Below are 23826 nucleotides of genomic sequence, written 5' to 3'. Positions count from 1 at the left end.
CGCCTTCTATTTGGCAAATTAAGGTCCTCATTTTCATAAGAAAGTGAGACTTAAAAGCTACTTATACTAGACAAAAACATCACCAGTTATAAGTGACAATGTACTCATTCCGATTATTTAACATTAGGTAGAACCAACCATTTCCCCCATGAAATTGTTGATTTTTAAATTGTGGCTATTTTTTGAAAAGTTAAATGAAATGCATAGGAACTTACCTAATCAGTGGCTGTTTGTTTATTCCAAACCTGCAATCTCTCCCTCTTCATTTACCTTCTTTCACTCATCCCAAACAACCTTCTTCTTCTTTGTTCCTTGGGTCTTCTCCTCCTAGTCAAATTTCTCTCCCCCACTCTGTCCTGCAGCAGCTCCCATGTCTCCATTCTGATTTAATCCCTCATTAAAACCTTTGTTTAGACAGCCAACTATGGTCTCCCTCATGTAATTTCCAATGTTCTCATTTTTTCTTAGCCCCAAAACCTTTCAGGGTTCTATTTTACTATTTTACTCTATTTTTATAATACATTTTCTTTACGTGCGTTTATTCATGGCCACAACATCAAACATCACCTAAATGCCCTTGACTCTAGATGTATAGTCTTCTAAGGTTCAGGCCTCCTTCCCGAAGCCCCAGATATTCATTTCTATTTGCTTGTCTCTGCTTAGGTAACCCAGAGTGATGGTATTTTGATGAGGATCCATCATCTTCTGCAGCGATTCCGCAGCCTGCCCCCACAAATCCTCTCTTGAATTTCTTACCTTGTGAGGATACTTTCTTAACCCAGCTGCATAAGCCAAACACTTCAATTTCTTCTTGAAAGCCTACATCTTGTCAATTCTTGTACTCTATTCTTCCTGCCTCCTGAATTATTTTTATTTCAGTCCCCCATGTCTATTTCTATGCTTACTTGTATCGTTCATGCCCATGCAAATGGCATCATTTGCCAATTTGTCGTAATTGTCTGCTTTCTGATTGCTTTACTTTTAGCCCATCTCACTATCCTCAAAGCTGCTGAAGTGACATTTCTAGTATGAAAATCTGATCACTCTCTCCAGGCCAAAATTCTGTAGCAGCTTATGGTTACCTTCAGATAAAATCGAGACTGTTCTGATTGACAGTCTTCCATGGTCAGAGGCGTATCCAGCTTCCCTCCACTTCCACCTCTTCTTGTACTTTCAACCCTTCTCATCATTTAACACTTTAGGTTCTGAAAATACCACCAAACCACTTCTAGTCCATGAACACACTGTGATTTGCACACTGCTAGCTTTGGCATATGCTGTTCCTTGCCTGATATGCCTTTCACATATTTCTGGCCATTTTTCAAGGCTCAGTAAATTATTATCTTTATGTGAAGCTCATCTTGTGTTTTTGGCACACAAGCTTCCAATGTACTTAGGTCTTGTTTCATCATAGTAGGAAGTATACCTTCTGCCTGTCTCTGTTTTTTGGTGAGATTATTACCTTTAAGGAGGCAAGTTATATTTTTCCATTTATGTATATATTGCACACATGTGTGTAACATATAGTATGAACTCAATAAATATTTGTTAAATCGCTAAATTAGTGAAATTACTAAAACAGTCAATGGCTTTAAAGCTGTGTGATCCTAAGAAAACCTGCATGAACTTTTCAGTTTCCACTTATCTTCATTCTATGCAGACACATCATTAATTAAATTCTGGGTGCAGGACAAGTTTTATAGAATATGATTATATTGCTATCTAAGATGAAGGTAAAAGTATTTGCATGTACATGAGATAATACTTACTTTCACAGAGGCACTATCTCTCAATATTCCAAATAACCACCATTACCTATTGGGAAATAAAGGACAATGAGTCCACCATGGTAATGGATTTTCAGGCCAACTTTACAAGCAAGAGTTCACTTTTAGTTGAAAGTAAATATACTTCTGGAGAGACCTAGAATAGCAAAAGCAATTCTAGGCAACAGAGTCATGGCAGGGGGTATCACAATTCCCAACTTGAAACTATACTACAAAGTCACTGTGATAAAAACAGCATGGTACTGGCAAAGAAATAGACCATAGGATCAGTGGAATAGATTAGAAGTTGCAGAAACAACTGCAGACTTACTCAGCCACCTCATCTTTGAGAAAGGAGCCAATCATCCTCACAGGAGGAAAGATAGCCTCTTTAATAAATGGTGCTGGAAAAATTGGGTTTCAACTTGCCAAAGATTAAAATTAGACCCATATCTATCACCGTGCACTAAACTAAGATCGAAGTGGATTAAAGATCTAAATATTAAAACAGAAACACTAAACTTGCTGGAAGATAAGTTAGGTACAACTCTTGAAGACATTGGCATAGGAAAGGATGTTATGAACAAATCCTCAGTAGCATGGGAACTCGCACAAAGAATCAACAACTGGGATCTCATCTTATTAAAAAGCTTCTGCACTGCAAGAGAAACCACCAACAGAGCTAACAGACCACCTACAATGTGGAAAAAAATTTTTAGCAGCTGTTCCTCAGACAAAGGTCTACTATCTAGAATCTATAAAGAACCAAAAAAAATCAGACCCCCCCCAAATATAAAGACTCAATTCAAAAAATGGGCATCTGAAATGAGCAGGCATTTCTCAGACAAAGAAGTAAAAGCAGCAAATAAACATATGAAAAAATGTTCAATATCACTGGTCATTCAAGAGATGCAAATGAAAATAAGGCTGAGATTCCACCTCACCCCAGAAAGAATGGCTGCTATCATGAAATCAGCCAATCATAAATGCTGGTGGGGTTGTGGGGAGAAAGAAACCCTTTTTCATTGTTGGTGGGAGTACAGACTGGTGCAAGCACTGTGGAAATCAGTATGGAGATACCTCAAAGAACTTGGAAGTCCCATTAGACCCAGCTATTCCTCTGCTGGGTATCTTCCCAAAAGAATTAAAAGAATCATACCACAGTGATATATGCGCACCCATATATATAGCGGCACAGTTTGTAATAGCTAAAACTTGGAAGCAACCCAATTGCCCATCAACTGGTGACTGGATAAAGAAGATGTGATTTTTTAATGAAATGGAGTACTACTCAGCCATAAAGAACAAGAAACTAGAGACATTTATAGCTAAGTGGATACACATTGAGGCCATACTCTTAAGTGAAATACATAGGACAGATGTGTAAATACTGAATAGTTTCTCTGGTGTGAAAAAATAAAAGTGTAAATAAGAATCAAAATGTATGGGCTGGGGATTTAGCTTAGTGGTTTCACCACCTGCTGCGCAAGCACAAGGACCCGAGTTCGATCCCCGGTACCAAAAAATAAGTATAATTAATATTGTGAAATAGGAAGAAAATGTCTAAAGGAATAGGGGAAGGGGAAAGGAAAGAAAGGAAAAGAAAAAATTATGAGAAAAGGAAAAACATGGAAATAAAGTCTTTGTAAATAGGGAAGGGAGGCCAGGGGAATGGGGAAAAAATAAGAACCAAGGTATATCATGTAAAGGTACAAGATCCCAATGAGGAATGTAACTGTATTGTATACCTAAAATGTACCAATAAACTAAATGGACAAATATATGTACTTCTAGAAAGTATGAAATCAGCTTTGCTGATTTGCTGATTTGAGGATAAATTCACAGGATCCATGAAGTCTGATATGAGCCGTGAGTATGAGCAAGACATCGGTGGCTCTACAAATTCTGTTGTACAAATTAACACGTAGCCATTAAGTTTCAAAATATTTGAGTTCTAAAGGCACTTCATATTTGAAGCATTTTCTCTTGTTTCTAAATAGAGAAATATTTCTTAAGTCTAGAAATTGAAGTGTAAGGCAATAAAGCAGGAGAATCCCTTCATCTTCTTGATGGTAGTACTTCTACCTCTTCTCTTTTTAATTTATTCCCTTATGAAGTCCTTTCAATTCCCTGCTAAAATTGCAGATGGCAGGATGTGAGGACTTACTATGTGCCCGGTACAAGGATAAATATAGTTATTTTGATAGAATTTAATAATCTTACCAACCCACTGAAATGGATCCTATTATTATCATCTCCAAGTTACAGAGGAGGGAAATGAGGCAGGCAGAGGATAAGCCACACAGTTCCTAGTTGGTAAAGCCAGGGTTGAAGCTTAGGTCTGATTCCAAAACTTTGGCTCTAATTCATTGTGTCTTATCTCATCCAAAGGATAGTAAAGTTTGTGAGAGAGAAAGAGGAAATTATTCCAGCTCCTTGGAGCCACCTCATGCTCTGCTTAACAAGAATCCATGTATTCCATTTTTATTACATTGCTTTTTACATGTACAGTACTTTAAAAGTAGGCAGGTTCATAGCTAGTGATGCTGATTCTAGTTTGTGAAATGTAATAACTGGTTCAGGAGGTTGAATACTTAAAAGAAAATAGAGCAGGGAGGGGAATTTTTAAAAATTTCCTTATCATGTTATTGTAAAACAAAATAAAATCCAAGAAAATGAAGAAAATTTCAGGTAAAGTTGCATTGGCAAACTTTTTCTTAAACAACACAATGGCTAAGTATTTTGGGCTTTGCAGATGCTTTGTGGTCTCTACTGTAATTATTCAACTCTGGTGTTGTAACATGAAAGTGGGCATATGTAAACAAATAAGTGTGACTCTGTTTCAATAAAATTTTATCTTAGAAAAAAGGAAAACAACAGCCGGGAGAGCCACATTTGGCTCATAGACCACAGTTTATTTATCTCTACTTTAAAGCATTCAGATGTATTTTTATATTTTGTTGCTAATCTAGATATACATAATTGGCTAGGTGATTGGGAAAAATGTAGATAAGTTTTAAAATATCAAGAGCATCGTTGTACCATTGAGATTATTTTGTGCTACTTACCTATATAGCCCCACTGTTTAAACTAGATATTATAAGAGTTCCGAGGGAGGTGATCTATTTAAACTCTACAACCGATCTGTCTGGTAATTTATGTCATGAAACTGTGAAGACTAAGAAAAGCTTTGGACAGCCATGGAACTGTGCTCATACAACTTGGAAATGCACTCTTAGTTGGGAGGATTTACATTCGGATTCAAATAGAGATAATGCAAACACTGGCGCTGTAAGTCTTTGCAATGAAACCAATAAGTGAAGTTTTATTGTCTAAATGGCAAAATTGCAATTCTTGTGCTCCCAAAAAATTAAGAACAAGAAATACCAGAGCTCTATACTCCAATTTAAAGTTCATGGCTCTTTATAAAGTTTTGGTTTGCTTAAAAATGCCATACCAGTTTTAAGATGCCATTATTGTTATTTTTAGATAAAAGATGAATAGTAATCTGTGGAAACGGAGTATCTGAGTTCATTACTTCTCTGGTGCTTCCTAAATGTATGCAGGAGTTCTTGAATGCTAAGCCTTCACATAAAGTGTATAGCAGGACTGGTGAGTGCACAATAAATGTCACAAAATGACTATTTCTAAACTTCCTTGACTTCCTCTGCCTTAAGATGTTGACCTCCACTCTACTAAGAAAGAAAAGGAAAACTGAATCTGACTGAATTCTAACACTGACTCAAATACTAAGTTGAAAGGCTTTTAGCAGTTTCAAATAATCCTATAGACTACAAAGAGCTTTTTCTTGCTCACTACCATTGTTTGCCAGTTAGTCTTTTCCTCCACCCTTCCTGTGAAAGGGAAGAAAATAAAACTTTTGGTATTTTAATGTCATTAAAAATAATTTGTGGGCTGGGGATGTAGCTCAGTGCCACCACACCTGCCTGGCAAGTGCAAGGTCCTGAGTTCAATCCCTGTTAAGTAATATAGTCTGTGTGAAAGAGAGAAAGGGAGAGGGAAGGTACGGTACATGGTGCATATGTGGACTTACTAAGTGACACCACACTTTTTTTCTAGGAAATTGTGTCATTTTACTATGAGCAGTGGATGAGAATTTTCTTGGCTCTTGTCTCCTTTTTAATAATTGAAATTGTTAAAATTTAAAATAAGATTTTAGTGTTATGGATTTGAAATGAATTCTCATTATAGTTTTAATTTGCATTTCCATTATTCCTTAATGAGGTGTGTGTGTATATATATATATATATATATAGTATACAGACACAAATAAAATATGTCACATGTATTACATATAATATATATCTGATATATATTATATAAATATAAATATATAAATAGCTCATTTTAGATACTTGTATTTATTTGGAGGGGACACATCTATCAAAATCTTTCACCCACTTTTTTTTTGTTTGTTTGGGGGGATTTTTTGTTTTTTTTTTTGGTACTGGGGATTGAACTTGGGACCTTGCACTTGCAAGGCAGGCAGCAGAACCACTGAGCTAAATCCATAGCCTTTTTCATCCACTTTTGCCAGTTGATTACTTGTCCTTTACTAATTGTTCTATTAAGAATATTTTTTGAAAAGTATATTCCTGATCATAGTCCTTTTCATATTACAGGTATTGAAAATAACTTTCATGGTATATGATTTTTGTTTTTACTCTCTTTGCTGGTATTCTTTGAAGAAGTGAATTCTTAATTATGAGGTAGTCAAATTTGTTACTCTTCTTGGTTTATATTTCTCATTAAAGATTTATACTTTTTGGGTCTTATTTAAGAAATCTTGAGTCCATGTTCCAGCTGTGAAGAAGAGCCAGTCCCTCAGTGGTTTGGGGCCTGAGGACTCACCCACTGCCCTCATCACTCCAGATCACCACCCTCCAGGACGCCAGACACCTAGCACTGGAGGCCCCTACCTGGGACATCTGGCTGCCACATTCCAGGACTCGAGGCTGCTGCCTAGGACTCTGGATGCCCACCCCCAGGACGCCCAGTTGACCATGCCCAAGGCCTTCCTGCAACTTGACCAGCAGAACTAACAGGGTCCAGCAGGTGCAGCTCTGGAATCAAACCCTGCTGACCATCCAAGGGCAAGAACAATTTTCCTGAACAAATTTCATGCATATGCACAAGATCAGAGGAAAAGCAACTATTTCAACCACATGTCTCCAGGGCAGCTTACTGGGAAGTATAGCTCCTGCTCAATGATATTTCTAGATGACAGCACACTCAGCCAGCCTAATCATAGAAACGTGGTGGAGTGTGTGACCTTAGCAGTATATTACCACATAAAGAACAGAGATGCAGTTTTTATCACAGTAGCTTTGTAGTATAGTTGCAGGTTGGGGATTGTGATACCCCCTGCCATGTCTCCGTTAACTAGAATTGCTTTTGCTATTCTGGGTCTCTTCTTGTTCCAAATGAATTTTTGGATTGTTTTCTCAAGGTCCATGAAGTATGCTGCTGGGATCTCAATTGGAATTGCATTAAATCTACATAGCAGTTTTGGGAAGTATGGCCATTTTCACTATATTAATCCTTCCTACCCAGGAGCAGGGGATGTCTGTCCATTTTCTGATATCATCTTCAATCTCTCTTTTCAGAGTGCCATAGTTTTCAGAGAAGAGGTCTTTGATTTCCTTTGTTAGGATGATTCCTAGGTATTTCAGTTTTTTGGATGCTATTGTGAAAGGAATTATTTGCGCTATTTCTCTCTCAGTGAGTCTGTCATTCGTGTAGAGGAAAGCTATTGATTTTTGTGTGTTGACCTTGTAAGCAGCTACTTGACTGAATTTGGTTATTCAGTCTAGAACAAGAGTGGTGATAGTGGACATCCTTGTCTTGTTCCTGACTTTAGTGTGAAGGATTTCAGTTTTTGACCATTTAGTATGATATTGGCTGTTGGTTTTTCATAGATGGCTTCTATCAGTTTGAGGTAGAGACCATCTATTCCAATTTTTTGTAGGGTTTTTTTTATCATAAATGCATGTTGGATTTTGTCAAATGCTTTTTCTGCATCTATGGAGATAATCATATGGTTTTGGTCCAAAGAAACAGACTTGAGGACCAGTGGAACAGATTAGAAGTTGCAGAAACAATGCCAGACACACTCAGCCATCTCATCTTTGACAAAGGAGCCAAACACCCTCACTGGAGGAAAGATAGCCTCTTTAATAAATGGTGCTGGAAAAATTGAGCTTCAACTTGCCAAAGACTAAAACTAGACCTGTATCCCTCACCATGCACTAAATTAAAATCAAAATGGATTAAAGATCTAAATATTAAAATAGAAACTCTGAACCAGTTGGAACAGAGGTTAGGTAGAACCCTTGAAGATATTGGTGTAGGAAAAGATTTTATGAACAAAACCTCAGTTGCCCGTGAACTAGCACAAACAATCAACAAATGGGATCTCTTCTTATTAAAAGGCTTCTGCACAGCAAGAGAAACCACCAGCAGTGCAAAGAGACAACCCACAGTGTGGGAAAAAATCTTCACCTGCTCTTCCTCAGACAAAGGTCTACTATCTTGAATCTATAAAGAAGTTAAAAAGATCAGACCTCCTAAATTTAAAGACCCAATCCAAAAATGGGCATCTGAAATGAACAGACATTTCTCAGACAAAGAAGTAGAAATAGCCAATAAATACATGAAAAAATGTTCAACATCACTGGTCATTCGAGAGATGCAAATGAAAACAACGCTGAGATTCCACTTCACTCCAGAAAGAATGGCTGCTGTCATGAAATCCACCAATAACAAATGCTGGCGGGGCTGTGGGGAAAGAGGAACCCTGCTCCACTGCTGGTGGGAGTGTAGACTGGTGCAAGCACTGTGGAAATCAGTATGGAGATACCTCAAAGAACTAGGACTGGAAGTCCCATTTGACCCCACTATTCCACTGCTGGGGATCTTCCCCAAAGAATTAAAAGAATCATACCACAGTGATACATGTGTGCCCATGTTCATAGCAGTGCAGTTTGTAATAGCTAAAACTTGGAAACAGCCCAAATGCCCATCAACTGGAGACTGGATAAAGAAAATGTGGTCTTTTTTTATAAAATGGAGTACTACTCAGCCATAAAGAATGAGAAATTAGAGACATTTATAGCTAAGTGGATGCACATTGAGGCCATACTCTTCAGTGTAATAAATAGGACACACATGTGTAAATACCGAATAGTTTCTCTGGTGTGAGAAACTGAAAGTGTAAATAAGGACTAAATGTATAATAGGTCATGTGAAATAGGAAGAAAAGGGGCAAAGGGGAAGGAAGTGGGAGGGCTATGGGGAAGGATAGAAGGGAATGGGATTAATATGAGAAAATGGAAAAATAGGAACAAAATCTTTGTAAATAGGGAGGACTGGAGGGGTTGAAGGGAGGGCTGGGCAAGGGTGAAAAATAAGAACCAAGAGAGACTATGTAAAGGTACAAATCTCCAATGATGAATGTCATTATATTGTATACCTAAAATGTACCAATGATTAGAATGAATAATCGATAATGCAAAATAGGAAGAAAAGGTCCAAAGGGGTAGGGGTAGTGGGAGGGACAGGGGAAAGGAAAGAAGGGAAAGGAAAAATGATGAGAAATGGAAAAAATGGAAATAAAATCTTTGTAAATAGGGAAGGGTGGAGGGGATGAAGGGAGGGCTAGGAATGGGGAAAAAATAAGAACCAAGATGCATTATGTAAAGGTACAATTCCCAATGAGAAATGTAATTGTGTTGTATACCTGCAATGTACCAATGAAAGAATTTAATACACACAAAAAAAGAACAGAGATGCAAATAGATCCCTGGATATTTTGGATGAGAGATTGCATCCACTCACAAGAGAGAAGCTTCCAGAGGAATACTTTGAGCATGATCCTGAACACAACTGTATTTACAGATTTGTTGCCTTTATTTTTAATGCTGCATGGTTACCAACTGAATGGGCAATAATAACTTTGGTGTACTTAGAAAGGCTTGTGTCATACGCTGAGATAGACATCTGTCCTGCTAACTGGAGAAGGATCCTGCTGGGAGCCATTCTTCTTGAAGCCAAGGTTTGGCACGACCAGGCTGTGTGGAACATAGACTTCTGCAGGGTCCTCAGGGATGTTGCGCTCAAGGACATAAATGAGTTAGAAAGGCATTACTTGATCCTCCTCGAGTATAATGTTAATGTGTCTGGCAGTGTGTATGCCAAATGCTACTTTGATCTTCACTCTTTAGCAGTTGAAAACGACATACATTTTGTGTTTGAGTCTCTCACCAGAGAAAGAGCCCAGGACCTAGAGGCCATGTCAGGACTGGGTGAAGACAAAGACTTGCACAGAGCTGCTATGAGAAGATCTTCCAGTGATGGCAATTTCATTGGCATCAGACTGTCTAATGCCGTCCTCTCTTAGAAGGGAGAAATGGGGGCTATGACATCATTTACAAAGCTAGAGAAGTACCATCCCTCTTGGTAAAACAACAACAACAACAACAGCTAAGTTAGTATTTTCACCAAAAGGAAAGGCCTTGAACTCAAGAGCCTCCTGGGTGGTGTCACCTACACTGCACAGGAAGGAGAGAGGCCCTGTCAAAGCAGCAGCGCACTTCTGTCTTCACTGATGTGAGCAGCGTTGCCAGTTCTGCAGAGCAGAAGCTCCTGGCTCACACAGGCTTTTGCTTACTCCACTGGCCCATGCCTGTGAGCTCTGTGAGACTTTTGAATTGAGAGTTTAAATTTAAACTAAGTTAAAATTTTAATTATTTTTAAAAATTAGATTTAAAACACTACCCATATAATTGTATGTTTTTCTACTTGCTCCTCCCCATGTTGCTGCATATGCCTTTAGGGTTAATGTAGTATTACTATTGAAATGTGGGTATCTTTTTATTGCATGGGGCTGGGAATAAAACCCAGGGTCTTAGCCATGTCCTCTTAGCAGGGTCTCTCCCACTGAGTCCCCCACCCAGTCCCAAACACCGGAGTGTTCACACTCATGACACCACTTAGGAGTTGACTGTAGCATTGTTAGGTATTGAAGGTTTTTCCTCCCATGATATCATGAGTTGCTAATCATTATTGTTGATCAGTTTGAACCAAAAAGCTGCTGGATAACACTTGTCACTCATGTTCTTTGCAACCACTGTTTGGTAGCACTGTGACATGTTTGTGGTTTTAAAGAGAAAGCATGAGTTGATGCTATTGACTGTCTATTTCTATCAAGTCCATGCTGCATCTTGTGAACTATTAATGGTGATTCTCATTTTCTGATGATTATCCTACTGTTAAGTAAACATACTAGAAGATATTTTCATAATCCGAACCGACATAGAGGTCCAGTGATCACCAGCCGATAGTGAAGTACAGGGCATCCCAAAAGTTTCAGTGCAGTTTTAAACTGTAGGCTGCTATGCTTGTGTCTTCCAGGGACTGCAGCAGGTATACGAGCCACAAGCTTTTACCAGACAGCATTTGACAGTTTCAGTTTTGCAAATTTGGAATATTAAGATTTTATTCTTAATTTTTTTCTAGTCTCTCTTAAAGGGAATAGAAGAAAGAGGAACTGGAACAAAAAATAAAATTAAAAGCTTAATATTTTACATTTACAAAATTAAAATTTTCAGACGATATTTTATAACATTGTAGCTTCTGTACTTCTACTGGTATCAAAGATAAAATTACACTAGGATTTTTAGGGATGCTTTGTATTGCCAAAGAATTTTCCTCATATTTTTAAATAGTTCTTTTGAGAACTATCTGCTTTGGTCACCTAGATTTCTTTTCTTTTCTCTAGATTTGGTGAAAGAAGATTTTTAGGAGCAGTGTTAATTCACATGTAATAAAAAGGAATTGGCCCCAATAGCAGCAAGTGATATGAAAGTTTCTTTCCTACATTTCAAGGTGCCCCATTTCAAGTCCTCCTATTTAAGAGGGAACTTACCTGAACCTTAGGAACATTACTGAAGACTTTAAAGGGCAGAGATTTAGTAATTTGAGGAGACTTACAACATCACCTAAATTTGAAATATTAAAAAAAAATCAGTGCTCTTTCAATATAAAAAAAAAAGAAAAAAGAAATCTTGATAGGCACTGTGGCACATTATAGTGGCCAACTATTCAAGAGACTGCACCAGAAGGATTTTGAGTTCAAGGCCAGGCTGGGCAACTTAGCAAGACTCTGTTTTAAAAAAGAAAAAGAAAAAGTAAATCTTTTCTTATCTGAAGGTCATAAAATTATTTTAATTGTCTTCTAAAAGTTTTACCATTTTGAGACTTTTACTTAGTCTTTAATTCACTCTGAATTAATTTTTATTTATAGTATGAGGGGAAGATGCAGTTTCACTTTTCCATTTGGATAATTTGTTGTTCCAGGATAATAATATTAAATAATCAATCATTAGCACTGATGAGCTAAACCTGCTCTGTTCCAAATCAAGGGTGTGTGTATTAGTGGCTGGTTCTATCCTTCCTAATTTTTTTCCAACTATGGTACAATAGCACATCAACAACTACTAAGCTTTATCCTAAGTCTTTATATGGTGGGTAAAATTAATAATCCTTCCCTGTATCTTTTAGGGTAACTCTTCCACCTTGTTCTGTTTTTCTTTCCAAAGAGCATTTAGCTATTCTTTATTATTTGCACTTTTAAATCCACATTAAATTAAAGTATTGATTTCCACAACATTTTTTTTTTTTTTTTTTTTTTTTGGGTACCAAGGATTGAACTTGGGTCCTTGCGCTTGCACAGCAGGCAGCGAAACCACTGAGCTAAATCCCTGGCCCAAATTTTTTTTTTTTTTTGGTACTGGGGATTGAACTCCGGTCCTTGCACTTGCACAGCAGGCGGCAAAACCACTGAGCTAAATCCCCGGCTCTCCATAAAAATTTTATATGATTTAGATCGGAATTTTACTGATGTAAATTTGTAAACAACTGATATTTTGATTGTGTTGTCTTTCTAGTCAAGTGAATGATATCCATATCTTTATCTATTCAGATAGTTCTAATTTTTAAATAAAGTTTTACCATTATTTTCTTTAAAAATGGTTTTCTTTCCCTTACAATTTGTATTAGTTAGCTTTTCTGTTACTAAAAATAATGCCTGACACTCACAACTTAAAGGGGAGATGTTTAATTTGGGTCATGGTTTCAAGGGGTTCAGCCTATGGTCAACTGGCTCTAAGGCAGGAACATCATGGCAGAAGGGTGTAGTGGAGCAAACATGAATAATTCATGGCATCTAAGAGGCAGAGAAGTGCCAGAGAAGATGGGGTAAAGGACCAGATATAGAGCCCAAGGCCACCCCATGACCTTTCCAGACACACCTAGAAGTAGGCTCTAGGATTCCAGGGTGGATCCCAAACTAATCAAATTGATACTCCACCTTAACTGCCACATCCCACTGCTTTTCAACTTCATACCCAATTATATATCCTTAAACCACACTCAATCTCCAATTAAAAATAATAGCAAGTTCATAATTTCACCTACCATATAACTATCCTGCATAAAACTGGAAATCCAACAGTCCCTTCCTAAAGTCTCAACAGTTCCAGTATTTTTTTAAAAAGTTCAAGTCCAGGGCCAGGTGTGGTGGTGGTGCATACCTGTAATTTCAGCACTTGGGAAGGCAGGAGGATCACCATGAATGAGTTTGAGGCCAGTCTGGGCTACAGAAAGTTCAAGGCCAGTCTGAATTACAGAGCAAGACCCTGTTTAAAAAAAAAAAAAAAAAAAAAATCAAGTCCAAGTCTCTTCTGAGACTCAAGGCAAACTCTTAGCTGTCAGCCTCTGTAAAAATAAAAAAACAAATTATATATCCAGATAGTGACACAGGGTAAATGTTCCCATTCCAAGAGGAAGAAAATAGGGAGGTGGAAAAGAATTGGGCCAAAGTAAGATGAAAATCCAGTAGTATAAGCGTTAAGTCCTATAGCTCCATATCCAGCATTTAGGATTCATGGTGGTGAAATGTGAATTCAAAATGGTTGGGCAAATCCCCCCTTTTTCTCCCCCCAGTCCCATGGCTATGCTATTTACAGCCCTCATGGCCTCTCCTTTGGAGTGGTCCACTCTTGGCCTGCAGTTTTCCTCAGCAGACACTCCAGGTACCTAGCACCTCTAACGTCCTGGGATCTCTGGTGCACCTTTGATTTTATTTTCATAGCTTCATGCCCTTTCCTTCCCTGGCCTTCCTTTCAAATCTGGTTGGAAGCCTCCCTGTACCACAACTCATATTCTACATGCACAACAAACCAGCATCACATAATTGTCACATATCTTTTATCTCTTTTATACTTTATTTCTTTTCTTTTTTGATCTGTTCTGGACCAAATCTCTAGCACAATGTTAACTAAATGTGGTGAGAGTGAGCTTGTTTGTGTTTTCCTGATTTTTAAAAAAAACAGTTTTGACTTTTTATCACTAAGTAAATTTTGTGATGTGCTTTTTGTGTTTCTTCTTAAGTTAATGAAATCTTATTTTATTTTGTTTGCAGAAAATATAAAAGTTTGCTGAATTTCACTAATTATTTTGTGCACCCATTTAGATAACCGTATGGTTTTTTTCTCCATAAATGTTGTGAATTACATTATTTAATGTTGAATTTTCATTTAAATATATTTTAAATTTACACATAGCTAAGTTTCATGCTTTTTGGTGTGATTTATGCAATTTATATATATAGGAATTTCCACTTTTTTAGTGTACTGTTCTATATTTGACAAATACATAGAGTTTATAATCACCATCACAATCAATACCCAGAACCATTACAAACTGCCCTCTTCTCTGTCACTTTATATAATCAATTGTTTTGTCTAACCCTTTATAGCCAAATCCAATCTGGCTCTTATCCCATGAAAATCTCTTATCTGTACTCTGTCCCTATAACTCTACCTTTCCCAAAATCTCATCTAAAATAAATCATACTATTTCTAGCCTTCTTGTATCTAGCTTTTTTCTGTTTCTTTTTTGTTTAGTATAATACACTTGGGATTCACTTGGGACTAGTATAATACACTTGGGATTCATCTACATTCTTCTTGGATTCTTACATGTATCAATAATTTTTTTATTGCTGAATAGTATCCCATTGTATGAATATAATAGAGTATCTATTGCTCAATTGAAGGACATTTACGTTGTGAACAGTTTTTTATTTTCTATTTTTTTTGGTACCAGGGATCAAACTCAGGACCTTGTGCTTGCAAGGAAGGTACAGTGCCACTGAGCTAAATTCCCAGTCCCATTGTGAACAGTTTTTAATGATTATAAACGAAGCTGCTACAAACACACGTGCACAGAATTTTAAATGAACGTTGGTATTCATTTTACTTAGATAAACATCCAGGAGTGGGATTGCTGAGTTGTATAGAAAGGATAACATTGTCTCCATTAAATGAGTTGGGAGAAATCTTTTTCTATGTGGGTTTGGTCATTTTTCTTTATAAAAGAAAATAAATTTTGGGCCGGGGATTTAGCTCAGTGGTTTTGCCGCCTGCTGTGCAAGCACAAGGACCCAAGTTCGATCCGTGGTACCAAAAAAAAAAGAAAAGAAATTTTAATACAATTCATCAGGAAAGCAATCAATCTAGATTTTGGATTTTTATTTCTTGGAAGGCTGTCAACTATGAATTAAATTTCTTTAAGCAATATAGGATTTTAAGGTTATATAGTTCTTTTTGAATGTGTTTTGGTAATTTTTGTCCTTCAATGAAATGGTATATTTCATCTAAGTTTGCAGATTCATGGGCATAGAGTTACTCTAGTATTATATCATTATCCTCTTAATCTCATCAGGATTTAGAGTGATACCCTTTCACTTATTTCTATTATTCACTTATTTCTATTATTCACTTATTTCTATTCTTTTTTTCTTTCTTGGTCAGTTGCCTAGAAGTTGATCAGTTTTACCTTGTCAAAGAAAGAGATTTCATTTTTATTAACTTTATTCTTTCTCTTTGTAAATTTTATTGATTTTTAATTTTATTTTTATAATTTCTCATTTTTCTTGCTTTTGTGTTTAACCAGCTTTTATTTTCTTAAGAAAGTTTAGACTATTGACTGAGTTTTCCTATTTTCTAAAATAATATTTAATTATATAAATAAAATATTACATCAGCTATAATCTACATATTTTGATATGTTCCATTTTTATTTTTATTCAGTTCAAAATATTTTAAAATTTACCTTGAGACTTCTTATTTCACCAAGATTTGTTTAGAAGTATATTGTTTAACTTTAAACTGTTTTGAGATTTCCAGATAATTTTGTGTTAAGTTGTAATCTATAGCTTTATACTTTGTATAATTTATTTTAAATTTGTTAAGTTTTGTATTATATATTATGAGTATGTGGTCTTTTCCTGAACATCATGTGTACTTTTAAAATAATGCATGTTCTGCTGTTCTTGGCCTAATTAACCTTAAAATGACAATTAAGTCAAAGTTCATTGATAATATTCTTCTCTATCCTTTCCAATTTTCTGTCCATTTGTTTTATCAATTATTGAGGTATAAGTGTTGACATTTGCCAGAGCAATTTTGGAAAGATCCATTTCCCTGTTAGTTCTATCAGTATTTGCTTCAACTATTTTATTTCATATTTTTTATGTCTTCTTCGTGAATTAACCCTTTTATCGTTACATAATCCCTATTTGTTCCTTGTCATTTTTCTTGTACTGAAATCTTCTTTGTCTAATGCTAATACAACTTCAGCTTTCTCTGATTAGTTTTTATAGGTATATTTTCCCATTATTTTTCTTTTAAGATATCCATATTACCTTTAAAGTAGATTTCCATAGACAGTCTGTTTTTATAGTCAACATGACAATTTTTTTAGATTAGTGTGCGCATGCCATCTAATATAATTACTCACAATGAACTCAAATCTCTTGGTATTTTAATAAATGTTAGTTGCTTTTGTTTTTCTCCTCTTTGCCATGTCCTGCATTCTTATATTCTATGAGAATATTTATTTACTTATTTACAGCATTCCACTGTAACTTATCTTTTGCCTTTTTGCTGCAAAATTTCTTTGTATTTATTAACTGGTTGCTCTATTTTAATATGCACCCCTATTATTTCTCTGTCAAAATACAAAGTTAATATGTCATTTCAGTAAAGCTAAGAAAACAACACCATATACATCTTGTTTCTCTACCCTTTTTCTCTTAAGTTTTCCTTCTGAGAATGTCTTCACTCCTGATTGATATTTTAATTTTCATTAATTATCAAATTCTCCATTGGTTGCTTTTTTCACTTTGTACTTCAAAGATGTTGTTCTATTGTCTTCTATCCTAGGGTCTAATGAGAAATCTATTCTCATTTGAGTGTTGTAAATGCAATGTGTCAATTTTCTCCGTCTCCCTTCAAGATTTCTTTCTTCATTGTGGTTTTCAGTGTTGATTTGTTTAGGTGTGGCTTTGTACGAGTTCACCTTACATCAAGCTTATTGAATGCTCCGATCTGTGTGTGGGTTGAGTGTGTCATCCAAAATTTCCTGCGCTGGAAGATCGTTTTCTACGGTGACATTGGGCGGTAGTGGAAACATTAAGAGGTGGGGCCTAGCGCAAGGTAGAAAGGTCACTGGGGTACAACCTTCAGAAGGGAGTAATATAGTAGTCTTTTTGGACTTCAATTAGTTCCAGAGAGAATAGGTTCATATAAAAAGAGCTAGCCTAGTCCCCAAATCTCTCTGGCCTCCTCTCTTACCATGTGATTGCTTCTGTCTCTGCTCCTAGCATCGTGATGCCATCTGCAACAGGCTCTCACCAGAAGCTGAACAGATGAGGCCACCCAGTCTTGGAGTTTCAGCCTTCAAAACAGTGAGCTAAATAACCACATTCTTTTATAAAGCACACAGACTTAAGTATTTCATTTAATAACAGAAAATGAACTAAGATGCTAAACTTGAATGTGGAACTTACAGCATTTACTTCTCTTTTAATTCTTCAAATTTCCTTTTACACTAATCCCTTTCTTTTCTTTTTCAGGAATTTCTATTATGTGATTGAAATGAAATGATCTGAGCCATAGGGACCGCTGGGACAACACCAAGGGTACAATACTCATTTTTTTCCTTTGTGTTCTTCAGATCCTTCAGTTTGTATTGGTATATCTTTAAGTTCCCTTAGTGTTTCCTCTCTCATCTCCATTATGCTTGATGAATTTTTTCATATTACATTTTCAGCTATTGAAATTATCTGGTTTCAAGCTTTCTTTTGACTCTTTTTTTAATGGAATCTTTGCACTCTGTGGTTTGCTGGAGACTTCTGCTTCTCTGACCAGAAATATGGGCTTCTCTGAGAGTTTTTGTTGATGATGCCTGTTTCACATTTCTTTGATCCAGCCCACTTTTGGAGCAAGGACAGAAAATAAAGGAACGGAAGAATTTCAGAAACTTAGAATTACCATAATAGTTATTACTCAAATTTAAACTTCTCTTTTCAGTCTGATGGCTAATTTTTAATTCTCTCAGTTCTCATATATCATTTGCATTTTGTTTGGAAGTTTTATCTGTAATCAATGGGGAAGTCAAGCTACAATGCACTTACTACATATTGGGTAGAACCAGAAGTCTAACATACTGACTCATTTTTGAAGGTTAATCTGACCTTGAATTCATAGGTAAACTACAGTTGATCAGTTGTATTGTCCTTGAAAAAAATTTGCTGGACTTTTCATGCTAATAATTTTTTTTAGGGATTTTCACAAATCCTTTGAAAAGTATGTTCATATTTCTCTGTCAGCATTACTACTTTCACTTTGTTTATATCCTCTTCAGAATGTTTTTTTTTGTGTGTGTGTGTGTATGTGCAACTTCATAGATGTATTTCAAAGATATTTTAAAAATAGTTTATGCAGACCTTTGGTTATTTCAATTCAGTTGACTGTGCGGGGCATCTAGTCTGAATCTGCCAGAAATAGAGCCCCTGTTTTTTATTTTACTTTATCTTGCCTCCTATTTTTATCTAATAATTGTTCATTGTGTTAAGTAATAAAATATCACTAGAATTTTCTATATATCATAGAAATATTTTATATTTGTATAGAAAACTGTATTATATAAGTAACTTTCATGTTTATCCCAATTAACTAACAGGAGGGCAGAGCAGAAATGATCATCTATATATTAGAGAGGAGAAAATGGACTAACAGGGTTTACTTAACTTGCCCAAAGTAAGTACAAGGTAAACTCAGACACTGTTTAGTTCTCTTTCTTTTTTACAATGTTACACTCAGGAAAGACAAACGGAAACTGCCTCCTATGGCAGAATCTGACAAATTGAAATAGATGGGGCCGGATAATTGAAGTTTCTTGACATTGAGTTTACAGATCTGCATTGGCTTCTTATTCTATTGCTAACTGAATGTTCATTCTGTGAGGAGTTCATTAGCCAGAAGATTCAATTTTCAATTTTTATGCATATGTTTGCAGTACATAATGATTATATTTCTGGTGAGGAATTAGTACATGTACATTATGCACCTTAATTCCTTTTTCATCCTCTTCCTCTGCCCTCCTTCTCCACCCTTCATCTCTTGGTCCCCTTCCCTTTTGCAGATGATATATCTTCCTATTTCTATTATCTATTTTATTTAGCTTGTTACTCTTAAAGATAGTTTTTCTTTGTTCAGCAGTCCTGGTAATTGTGCCCAAGACTTTAAAGGCTTGAAAGAAGTAGGGTTAGATATGCAAAGACTAATTGTGATCCTGAAATGCCAATCAGTGAAAGGTGTTGACTTTATTTCAAGCATAGGAAGAGCTTATTTTTGCTGATACATATGTTCAAAATATGTTTTGTCATTGGCCTAATATTTTTTCATAAATGGATGTTACTATCTTTTCATATCTCTGATAATTCTGCTATAATAACCCATTTTAAAATTGAAATAATATAAATTTCTTTTTCTTAAAAAATTCAGTATAATACCTATGCAAAGGAAAATTATTTTATTAAGGTTAATGCTTCCAATAATTTCTTGTCAATTTAGTGATAGTGTGAATTTCTTCACTATGTTGATCAAATATATCCTAACACCTTGAAGAGTCTAGTTTGGCAGAAGCAGTGCAGATCCACATTTTGTTCTATTGGTGCTAACTCGTTATGAACTATGACATCTTAGAAAATAGCTAAGTGAATAGTATCAGTATATTTTACTCTAATCATTAAAAAAGAACATTTGGCTAATATATTTAATTTCAAACTTGGTGTTATCGATGTTGTATCATTCTAACTTTAGGGTTGGTGGAGGCTATAGGTCTTCTCATCTTAGTGATACATTCCAAGAAATACACTATTTAGAATATTAGGTTAGATACAAAAGTAAAAGCAATTGACTATTAATGCAAATGTAAGGTAATTGGCTTTTAATAACCTAAGATAGCCCAAGATAATTTAACATTTACTCTTTTGACAATCACAATGTTCCTGTCAAACAATGTCACATAGTCTGTAGGATATTTAATACAGATTTGAATTCTTCAGAGAACTTTGATTCACAGTCTAAATCCAAAAGCATGAGCATGAGTACAGGGAGACTCCTGATATAAATACCAGAGTCTGAAGGCCCAGGAGCCCTAGGCTCTGATGTCCAAGGACAGGAGAGGATGGATGTACCAGCTCAAGAAGAGAGAGGAAAATACTCGCCCTTCTTTTGCTTTTTTGTTCTATCCTGGCCCTTAAGGGACTGAATGATCCGCATGGATGAAGGCAGAACTTTCTTAGTCTACTGGCTCAAGTCCTCATCTTTTCTAGAAATCACCTCATAGATTCACCCATATATAATGTTTTAATATCTTGGCATCATTTAACCCAAATTGCACATAAAATTAACAATTACACATTCATTAACAAAAGCTTCTACTTAAAAAGATGATAATATAGGAGTGGGAGGCAGAGAAGCAGTGTACATGATACTGACCTTGCCTTACTATACAAGTAAGCAAGTTACCTCTGGTTGCAGACTTTCCTCTATGGCAATAGATGATCTGCTGGATAAGTTGGTTTGGCTAGCCTATTTATATCTACCAAAATGATTTAATTTTGCCAGTATACTACATACTTTTTGTCATTAGTGACATTGGGGAGGATTTTTCTTTTTTCTTTTTCTTTGGTACCAGGGATCAAACTCAGGACCTTGAGCTTGAGAGGCAGGTAGCGGAACCACTGAGCTAAATACCTGGTCATGGGAAGGATTTTTCTATTAGGAAGCATATCAGATTAGGCTACTGTAGAAAATAGAATTAAACATACAAAGCCCAACAAGAAAGCCCTTTTAGACACACACATCAGAGAGGAGAGGCCTCTTTTTCATCTTCCTATTGAGGTTCCTCTAGGTAACTCAGCTCTGTTCCAAAAAATCTTTGGGAAGAAATGTTGACTGCCTTTTCTAGACAATTAGGGGATCTGTTTAAGAGGCAAGGTAATGTAAATGGTCAGCTTGGGACAGGAGGTAGGATTCTGTGATTGACAACATCCAATAAAACTTCCTGGTTGGAGGAGAAGGAAGAGCTTTCCAGAAGAGGGGCTGTTGGAAACCAGAATAGGAAAAGAGGTGCAAAGAAATGCAAAACAATAAATGTATGCTATCATACCTGAGGAAAATGGCTGTTTATGCTGGTACTATGATTACATATTCTTGAATGAAATGAACACTTGAGAGCAGATAATATGTGTGCCTATAATGTAAATATTCAGTGAGTAGCTTCCAAAAATCAGGAAAATAAAAATGATGGCTAATTTAACAGCTACTCTTTAATCAACGCATTATTCACACTTATTTTTGTTCCTTTGTTAAAAAATAATCAGGGTTGATTGATCATTGATTTGGTAGTTTAATATCAAATCATAAAATGTTGTTTGTCTAACTAGGAATGACTGCATGGGATGTCTGAATAAGAAAACCAAGGGATCAATAGCATTTTTTTAGAATATAGTCATGATGGTTTGATTGTTTTACAAGTGAAAAGATGACAGAATTCCATAAAATTGTGATAAGCCACAGACTGTGTTGGTTCCAGAACTTTGCCAATTACTGTCATTTCACAAATTCCATCCTGGAAAGTTTGATTGATATGCAAATAAAACCCTGGATCCTTTTCAGATAAAGGCACATAATAGACGCTGCCATGGCTGCTGTGCCAGGTGAACATTTCAATGTTATGGATAAGGACTGCTTATCTTAATCTGCTGGGAACCATCAGTAGCTTTCAATACCATGACTAAATGATGCTCATGTTCCTCTTAATGTTCTTAATAATGTAAAAGAGGCAGCTTTCTCCAGGATAAATTCAGCCTTAACGTACTGTAGTTGAAGATGTTCCTGAACTTCATTTAAATTGGTACTGACTACAGGGAATATTTTAAGAAAATTTATACTGTATTACTATTTTTTTCCTTTCTCTCCTCCGTGGTGCTAGAAAGTCAAAGGATGTTCGCCATAATACTATCTCCATCCTAGATCAGCAGTTCTCTGAATGAAGAATGCATCACAATCAGCTGGGTGCTGGTTAAACATGTATCTCATCTGGCCACAACACTAGAAACTTTGAATATATCTTAGGAACATTGATGTTTCATCAGCCCTATAGATGATTCTAATATAGATCACATTTGAAGAAAATCCTACTTGCATTCATTATATCTCTCTCCACGTTATGGCTTGCATCTAGATATGCACCCCCTAAGTCTCATGTGCTCATAGATGGGGCTTTGGGAGGTATCTGGATATAGGGTGTGTGATACTGAGATTAAGGTTGTGTGGTACTAAATTAGTTGACTGATTGGTTTAGCATTGTTCTGGGTGTGGATATGGAAAGGCCTACCCTGGGTGTGTAGCTTGGATGGGATAAAAGGGAAAGATGGAAGGCAGGCTGGTGTTTGATGCTTGCTGCCTTCTGCCTGCCACAATATGAACTGTTTCTCCTCTGTGATAGCCCTTTGCTATGCCACCCTGCCTCAGAGCCAGCTGACTTTGGACTGAAACTTCTAGTAACTGTGTGCTAAAATATATTTTTTTCTCCTTTAACATGTAGGTGCCAGGTATTTTGTCCCAGCAATGAGAAAAATAACTAAGACACACTCTAATTCTCTATCCTGATTAGGAATGGAAGAATGAAATAAAATAATATGAAGCAATATTTTCCTTTACATTAGTCTCCTCAAAACCTTTTAAATTCAGGATTTCTCTGGAAAAGAAGGCTCTGGAATTACTCCAGATATCTGTGAACCTCCTGAGATGGTGTACAACACTTGGTACACATATGCACCTTTATGGAGGAGTGTATCCATGATTTTCCAAGATGCTCAAAATGCCCAAGCACTGTATTAATTTGTCCCAGTTGACCACTAATTTTAGTATAAATTCCTCAACTTGGCATCTGAGTCATGAAGAAAGCTATCTTATTCCCTTTCTAGTTTTTCTCCCATTTTTCTACACATACTCTAACCTCTGGCCAAAGAGACCACTAACTGTTCCTTGAGTAAATTCCTATTCCTGCACCATGCAGTTCCTTCCATCTGAAATGCCCTTGCACTGAAATCCACAATCATCCATTTCCATTTTAAATTCCATCTCATACATTTGAAAGAAATCTCCCCATTAGTTAGGATTTTTTTCTTCTAAGACCCTGGAGCATTTTGTTTGAATTTCTTTTGCATTAGAGTTATTTACTTCTTATTTTGTACTTCTTCCTAAGTATAAAAGAATTGTTTCTTAATTTTCTCTGTAACCACCCCTATTTCCAGCCTGCACTTAGTATAGTACCTCCCACATAAGATACTAAATAAATACTTTTCAAATCTTATCCAAGAAGTAAGGGTAGAATATGTGTGTGTGTGTGTGTGTGTGTGTGTGTGTGTGTATTTTATATCCTCAATGGTTGGAAAACCACTTTCCTTTGAAAGAGAATTCATATTAGAACACTGTAAAAATATTCATGTGAAGTCAGATCTATCGCAGATGTAAATATTGGTCAATATTGACACGATTCCAAATATTTGCCCTAAGCAATTTAAAGCAAAAGTTACATAAATCTATAGCACCAGAAG

At 36.1% G+C, this 23826-nt stretch overlaps 1 protein-coding gene and 1 pseudogene across 1 annotated transcript in view; one reads left to right on the top strand and one right to left on the bottom strand.

Moving 5' to 3' along the window:
* Positions 1 to 23826, bottom strand: part of Cttnbp2 (cortactin binding protein 2) — a 454755-nt gene that overhangs the window by 206383 nt on the left and 224546 nt on the right. The window lies entirely within an intron of this gene.
* On the top strand, positions 1847 to 10239 carry LOC101709124 (cyclin-Y-like protein 1 pseudogene; annotated as a pseudogene).

Source organism: Heterocephalus glaber, unplaced genomic scaffold (assembly GCF_053883595.1).
Source record: "Heterocephalus glaber isolate CG9 unplaced genomic scaffold, H.glaber_assembly_v1.0 deba00000546, whole genome shotgun sequence".
In the NCBI taxonomy this organism is placed as follows: domain Eukaryota; kingdom Metazoa; phylum Chordata; class Mammalia; order Rodentia; family Bathyergidae; genus Heterocephalus; species Heterocephalus glaber.
This window is presented reverse-complemented; position numbering and strand designations above follow the sequence as displayed.